The sequence below is a fragment of the Eumetopias jubatus genome, unplaced genomic scaffold (genome assembly GCF_037043125.1).
Source record: "Eumetopias jubatus isolate StellerSeaLion01/CBP00866 unplaced genomic scaffold, mEumJub1_p1.0 scaffold_9, whole genome shotgun sequence".
Classification (NCBI taxonomy): Eukaryota; Metazoa; Chordata; class Mammalia; order Carnivora; family Otariidae; genus Eumetopias; species Eumetopias jubatus.
Genome location: NW_028274815.1, coordinates 117,041,996 through 117,049,958, shown reverse-complemented (window position 1 = coordinate 117,049,958; position 7,963 = coordinate 117,041,996). Strand labels below are relative to the sequence as shown.

The 7,963-nt window shown below is 43.1% G+C and overlaps 1 non-coding gene across 1 annotated transcript; it reads right to left on the bottom strand.

Annotated features, from left to right (window-relative positions):
• Window positions 1-3,602: 3,602 nt before the first annotated feature.
• Window positions 3,603-3,748, bottom strand: LOC114220870 (U4 spliceosomal RNA). The gene has a single exon (XR_003611647.1). It is a non-coding gene; the product is annotated as a U4 spliceosomal RNA (small nuclear RNA).
• Between the last annotated feature and the right edge of the window lie 4,215 nt (window positions 3,749-7,963).

Sequence of the window (7,963 nt, the reverse complement as noted above, 5' to 3'; positions counted from 1 at the left end):
GTTATGGAGGGGAGGTACATTTCTTGAGATAAAAAAGCCAATGGAAGATTTTGAGAATAGAAGAGACATCTTCTGACTTACCTTTAACAGAATCACTTTGGTTGCTGCACTCTGAGCAGGTTGAAAGGCCATAAGCAGAAAGGCTAACTAGGTGGTCATTGCAGTAATCCTGATGCAGGATGATGGTGGCTTGGACCAGGGTCCAAGTGGGGATGGGAGATGTAGTTGGATTCTCGATAGATTTTGAAAGTAGAGTTGACAGAATGTGGCACTGGATGGATATGAGGTATGAGGAAAAAAGAAGAGTCAAATGACACCAAACATTTGAGTAACTACAAGAGTGGAGTTGCTATTGTCTGACACAAACAAGGCTGTAGGAAGGACCAGTTTGAAGAGAACTATCAAGAGCTTGGTTTGGGACATATTAAGTGGGAGATGTCTATTAAACACCCAAGCGGGGGCGCCTGGGTGGCTCAGTCGTTGAGCGTCTGCCTTCGGCTCAGGTCATGATCCCAGGGTCCTGGGATCGAGTCCCAGGTCAGGCTCCCTGCTCCACGGGAAGCCTGCTTCTCCCTCTCCCACTCCCCCTGCTTGTGTTCCCTCTCTTGCTGTCTCTCTCTCTGTCAAATAAATAAATAAAATCTTTAAAACAAAACAAAACAAAACACCCAAGTGGATGTGGCAAGTAGGTGGTTTCATATGTGGGTCTGACTTCAAGAAAGAGGTCTAGACTGGAATATGAATTGGGGGGTTCTCAGAAAAAAAGATAGGATTTAAAAGCCAAAGGATCAGCAGCAATTACTCAGGAGATGAATGTTGGTGGCAAGGAAGTTTTGATGACTCCATCCCAGGTGCAAATCTATTATGTTGAGGTTGGGAAAATGAAAAGGAATAAAAAAGACACTGAGAAGGAAGAGGCAAAAGAAGAAAACCAGAATTGTGGGAAATCCTGGAGACTAAGTGAAGAAAGTGTTTTAAGGAAAAGAGAGTAATCGGGCGCTGGGTGGCTCAGTTGGTTAAGTGAGTACCTTTGGCTCAGGTCATGATCCTGGAGTCCCGGGATCGAGTCCCTCATCGGGCTCCCTGCTCAGTGAGGAGCCTGCTTCTCCCTCTAACCCTCCCCCAACTCATGTACTCTCTCTCTCATTCTCGCTCTCTCAAATAAATAAATAAAAAGAGAGTAATCAACTATACTAAATGCTGCTTACAGATTGTCATACGAAGATTAAGAAGCAGTGGATTGACCAAGGTGGAGCTATTGGTGATCTTGAGATGAGCAGTTTTGGTGGTTTGTAGGGGGTCAAACATCTGGTTGGAATAAGTCCAAGAGGGCATAGTAGAGGAATTGAAAATGTTGAGTACATACACCCTTTCCAAGGAATTTTGCTACAAAGGGAAGGACAATGTGTGGCAGCTGGAGGAGGATGTTGAGTCAAAAGAGGGTTGTTTTTGTTTGTTTTCCTGATGGGAGGAATGTTTATAAGCTGACCTAGAAAGATCCAGTGGAGCGGGGAAAATTGCTGCTGCAGGAGAGAGTGGGAGAATGGCAGAAGCAATGTCCATGAGCATGCAAGTGTGCAAACAGAGAGGCTGACTGTGAGTTAGGAGAATTCATCCACAGGAAGAGGGAAGAAGAGGGCCTTTAGGAGTGTAAATTTAGTACCAGTGCGGACAAGAGATCAGAGGGGAACTTGCATATATTTGTCGGTTACTTACTTTTTGTCCAGCAGGTGGGGGACCTTCCCTCATAACACTCCTCCTATACAAGGGAGGTGAATTATAAGGCTGTTGCAAGTAAAGTTCCTGAAACCCCAAGACTCTGTGCCCTTTATGCTCCCATGGAACTTTGTCTGTTTCTAGATCCCGTTGCTGATATCAGAATGCCTTCTATGCAATGACAAAGATTCTTTGCTTGACCAAACTGTAGTCAGGCTTCTCAACCTTCTCCTAGGCCCATCCGTGTGCACTTGTAAAAATCTTGTAAAAATCTAGTCTTAGCGGGGCGCCTGGGTGGCTCAGTTGGTTGGGCAACTGCCTTCGGCTCAGGTCATGATCCTGGAGTCCCGGGATCGAGTCCCGCGTCGGGCTCCCTGCTCAGTGGGGAGTCTGCTTCTTCCTCTGACCCTGCCCCCTCTCGTGCACTCTTTCTTACTCTCTCTCTCCCTCAAATACATAAAATCTTCTTTAAAAAAATCTAGTCTTAGCAAGAACTTCGCTAACTCAATTTATCCAGAAACCCTCCCCCTTCAATATCTGATCACCTTGCTATCTGATTAGGTCCCTCATCCTCCACTGTCTCCCCAATGATGCCTGATCACCGTGGCCTGTCTTCAACAAGAATCCTGGTAGGTCTACTTAGCCAGAATCCCCCTGACCCCTGATGTTTCTTCTTAGTAATTTTCTATCACTTGACCCTCGCTCTGTTCCTTGACTAGAAATCCCTCCCCCTTTGCTCATGCTGTATTCATAATTGAGCCTAATTTCTCTCCCCCACTGCAAAATTCCATTGCAGTAGACCCTATACCTATGGTGATCCTCCCCCTCCCATGAATAAAGTCTTCCCTAAGTGTCATTGAATTTTTTTTCTTTAACATTGGGTAGGAAGAAACTAACCTGCTAACTCAACCATAGGGTAGAGATCCTTGCTTCTCATAAAGACAGGAAAGAGTTGAGCAGCCCTTGGTGCTAGAATGTCTTAGACCTGAAGCCAGACAGATTTACCCAAAAGATAAAGACAAAAAGAACATACAGTAATAGAAAAAAAGTGAAGTTCTCATTTGGGATCTGAAAGGAAATATAGACAGGAGGCTGGAGAGCACCATCCAGCTCAGGGGGTCTCCTTGACTTCTCTACTTCCTCTGAATTCCCTCTATGGCAGCTAACATATAAGGAGGGCTTATTACACACAGCACAATTTATCTACATTACATCACTTAATCCTCACAACTGTCCTATGACGTGGAGTCTAAGGAAAGGGTGAGAAGAAAAGTGATTTACCCAATGACACCCAGAAAACAGCCAAACCAGGGAAAAACACCAAATGTCTGACACAAAAGCTTATGTCCTTAACTCTTTGTACATTTCCTCATTCATTAATTACCTCTATTAGGTATAAACATTACTAAGCCATTCTGGAAAGTACTGGGGTGAGTAAGACAGTGTTCAGGTAAAAGAGTGAAGACTTGAGCACATATAAGATGTGACAAATAACCACAACACATTAGAATCTCCTATAGGATTTCACAAGGAGGCGAGGTCACTCTGGCTGGAAAAAATCACAGAGCTCAAGGAAAGCTCCACAAAGGAAGTAGCATTTGAGATGAGCCTATATAAGCAGATGATGTTTTTTACACTAAGTGTTTTACCTGCAATATACGTTGCTCATTACCATGCATAAGCAATGGAAGACTATGCGAACTTTTAACTGGCAGAGATGGGAAGGCAGAGGCACGGAGGAAAGAAAGGGTCCGATTGTTCAGGATGTACAGAAGCCCCAGTTCAATTCCCCGCTTCTGTCTCAACATCCAGCCTCAAATCCAGTGACTTAGGGGTATTTTCCCCTTGCGAATGTATTCAGAATCATGTATATTCAGTGAAACCCTATGAGGCCATTATAAAAAAATGAATTACTTAATGAACTGATAGGAAATTGTTTCCAAAATGTAATCTTAAATGAGAAGTTTTCAATTAGCAATAATCGTGCCTCAGATAAACCTCATTGGCTACAATACTGCCACTGCGCAAAGCTTGTAATCTTAAATGAAAAAAAAAAAAAAAAGCCAGGTGAAGAATACAGGGTAGAGTATGCCACTATTTGTGTGATAATGGGGAACAAATGTGTGCGTGTGTGCCCTGGCCTGTTTACATGTAAAATATGGAAGGATCCCCAGGGCGCTGAGAACAGTAATTACTTTCCTGGAGGGAAACTATATGGCGGGGGGACGGGATGACAGGGAGATTTGTCACTGTCTACATTTTTGTGTCCTTTGACTTTTTAACTATGTGGATGGATTATCTATTAGAAAAATAAACAAATATGAGTTGAACTTTTTAAAAAGTAACTGTAATAGTCTCTAAAGGCCATTCCCTGAAAAAAGGGCATATATTGTAATATGAAGGTAGAAGGAAAAGCGGTTCACTTAGGTGGGCAGTCGCAAAACTTTAGGCCTTAATTTGCATGGCAAAAATTTTATGTATCTATATATATAGTAAATAAACAATAGACTAGGTAATATATTTACTATTAATTTTCTTTTTTTTTAAAGATTTTATTTATTTATTTGGCAGAGAGAGACAAAGCGAGAGAGGGAACACAAGCAGGGGGAGTGGGAGAGGGAAAAGCAGGCTTCCCGCGGAGCAGGGAGCCCGATGCGGGGCTCGATCCCAGGACCCCGGGACCAGGACCTGAGCCGAAGGCAGACGCCCAACGACTGAGCCACCCAGGTGCCACACTATTAATTTTCTTAACATAAGACATCTCTTAGAAAGCAATAAGAAAAGAACCTATAACCCAGTTCAAGAATGGCAAAATGTGTTTCCTCTTAAGAGAATATAAATGGAGTTACAATCTTTTTTTAAAAATGACCAACCTCATTTGTGATTAAAGAAAGGCAAATTAGAACAATGAGTTCTTGCTTTCTCACCAACAAGACTGCAAATATCAAAAAGTTGGATGTTACAAAGTGTTAATGAGGGTATAATAAAAGTACTGTTGGAAGGGGTATAAATTGGTATGCTTTCTTTGGAGCGCAAATTAGCAATGCCTGTCAGTCTTGGAAATGAGCATACCTTTGGCCCATCAATTCTAATTTTGAGAATTGATCCTAGAGAGATAATCCTTACATGCGTACAAGGACAAATGTACAAAATTATTCATTGCAGCAGTCTTTATGATTACAAAAGATCAAAATCAGCCTAAATATTTTCCAACTGTAGAAACAGCTGCATCTAAACAGAGGGACAATAGGTAGGTGTTGAAAAGAATAACGTGGGTCTGTAGTGCTGTTGTGACAAGATGATCTTAATTTAGCCCCTCATTATCTCTTGCCTGGACAACAGGAATAGCTTCTCAACAGGTCCCCCTGCTTTCATCTTGTCCCCTTGCAGGACCTGCTACATAATTGGCTGGGCCTGGTGCAAAATGAAAATGCAGGGCCCTTGGTTAAAAAAATATTAAGATTCCAAGAGAGTGACAGCAGAGCATTGGAACAAGGACGGGGGCCCTTCTAAGAGTGAGTCCCTGGGTGACCGCAGAGGTCGAGCACCCCTTCACCACGGGCTGTGAACGTGGTGTGCTGTTCTTTCTACCTGAACCACCTTGCCACCACCCTCTCTTTTTCTAACTGATGCACTACATGCCTGTCAAAAAATCACTCAAATGTCACCTGCTTTGGGACGTTTTCCTTGAACGCTCTTACCCACGATGCTCTTTCTTTGGTGCTCCCCCAGCTCTGGCACCAAGCCTTATTCACTCTTCCCTCCAATGAATTACAACTATGTGTTTAAAAGTCTCTCTCCCGGAGCTTCTTCGGGGCTTGGCCTGTGGCTTATGATTTTTTTGGTAACCCTAGCACCTCACCCATTGCCTAGCACATGGGATTTGAGAGAATGAATGAGTTGGAGTGGATACGTTTGGGTGGGTATGCTAAATAATGAGTCAGATTGCTTCCAGGTTACACCTCCCCCTCATGTTGCTAAATCTGGCTGGACTCTAATCTCACTGAGGACAACAGGCCCTGATGGCTGGCTCTTGCTTCTGAGAGTCATGATATAGTTTAAAGATGGTCCCCTGGAGTGGTGGGAGATGCCTGAGCCTGAAGGCCCCTTGGAGGATTCCCCCCAAACCGCCCACACCTATCTCTGAATCTCCTTACACAAGTTCAGGCTTTTAAAATGGGGGTCTGTAAACAAACAAATAAAATAAAATAAAATAAAATAAAATAAAATAAAATAAAATCGGGGTCTGATTTCATCAGGGCCAGCCAGCTCCATCAGTCAGTTCTAGGTTCCAAGGACCTGACAGTAGCTTTAGGTTGTCCCTACTCCTTTGCAAATCTGGCTTCCAAATGGAGATATGCAATATCCCTATGAGACATGAAGATTTCTCAAGAGGTAATCGTGCACTGGTATTTTTAAGGGAATTAATTTCTATATCCTCAACTTCCATATGTACTCTACCTGAGAAAGTTCCTGGAAATGAGGCTCCAAACGGCTTTTCCTTTCTTTTTATTATTTATTTATTTATTTATTTATTTATTTATTTGAGAGAGAGAGAGAGAGAGAGAGAGCGTGAGCATGAGTTGGGGGAGGGGCGGAGGGAGAGGGTGAAGCAGACTCCTCGCTGAGTGGGGAGCCCGCCCTGGGGATTTTCCTTCTTAACTGTAGTTCTGCTAGTCTTCATAAGAAAGTATATCCCTGGCCCACCCAGAATCTTACTAGGGTATATTGCCCAAGGCAATAAAAAAAATCCTGGAGGTAACAAAGGGACTTTTAAAAATATCAGTTTCAGAGAAACATCTTTTAATTATAGAGTGACATCATTTATCAAAATTATTTTGGTGGTATGTGAAAAAAAGAGTATCAGGACCACTTGTCCAAGGCAACACATTGTGGTGGCCTCTGGAGGGTTTTCTAGGAAGTCCTCTCAGGCTCCAGGGCTCTGAAATTGGACCTCAATTCCACCGGGCCAGCCAGGTAAATAACTTCGACTTGATTTGTTCATAACTTCTACCACAGTTGACAGTCTCCCCCTTGAAACACACTCTCCCCTTGGCTTTGGCCTTATTACACTCTCCTGACCTTCCTCCCTTCCTCTCTGGTTCCTCATCCCAAGCTTTCTGGTCTAATTCCATGTCCTCCAACTGGACTTTTAAATCCAGGAGTTTCTCATGGCAGTGATAAGCTCTCTTACCTTTCTGTTCTTTTCTTACTAAGAGATTTCACCCATTACCACAATTTCAAATACCACTTGCTCATTCCACATCTATACCTGAATGTCTCACAGTGTTTCCAAACTGAAGAAGGCCAAAGCCAAGCTCATGTTGTTGTTGTTGTTCTTCTTTTAAGATTTTATTTATTTATTTGAGAGAGAGAGAGAGAGAGCACAAGCAGGGGGAGTGGCAGGCAGAGGAAGAGGGAGAAGCAGGCTCCCCACTAAGTAGGGAGCCTGACATGGGGCTCAATCCCAGGACCCTGAGATCATGACCTGAGCCAAAGGCAGATGCTTAACTGACTGAGCCACCCAGGTGCCCCCCCAAGGTCATGCTCTTCCCATGCAAAATCCCATCCTCTAGGCTTCCCCAGCTTAGTAACAGTACTCCATTTGCCCACTTCATGCCAGAGGCCTGAGAGGCACCCACAATATCTCCAATGAATAAGCTACTCCTGTGGATTACACATGCTAGATTTCCCTGATCCTCCAGACTAGGCTACACACCCCTTGTCTACACCCCCCACAGCACCTTCCATTGCATAGTGCTTATCCAACTTGTAATTACATAATTATTTGTGTAATTCTATCTCTCCCTCTACATCATAAGCTCCATATGCACAAGGACCATGTCTGTCTTTTTTTCCCCTGGCACATGGTAAGATCTCAATAAATATTTGTTAACAAATTAAAACTCTCAGATTGGGACAACTGTGTTGTTGAGTGTCCTTGCAATTTAGTACCTAATGCTGTGTGCACAGTAGAGGGCAGCAGAGTATAGATAATGGAGAGAGAGTCCAGGCCTCCATAGGAAATAAAAGTAACTGTATACATCACTTAACATTCCTGAGACTTTATTTCCTTCTCGGAAATCAGAGCTAATTCTCCTTTTCTTGGATCAAAAGAGAAACAGAAGGGAGTATTATTAGACGCAGTTATGATAAATATTTATTGAATAAATGGACTCAAAGGAAGAAGATCTTATTTACACTGTAGAACACTTGTGAGCAGACACTTGACAGGTTCAGAAGGGAG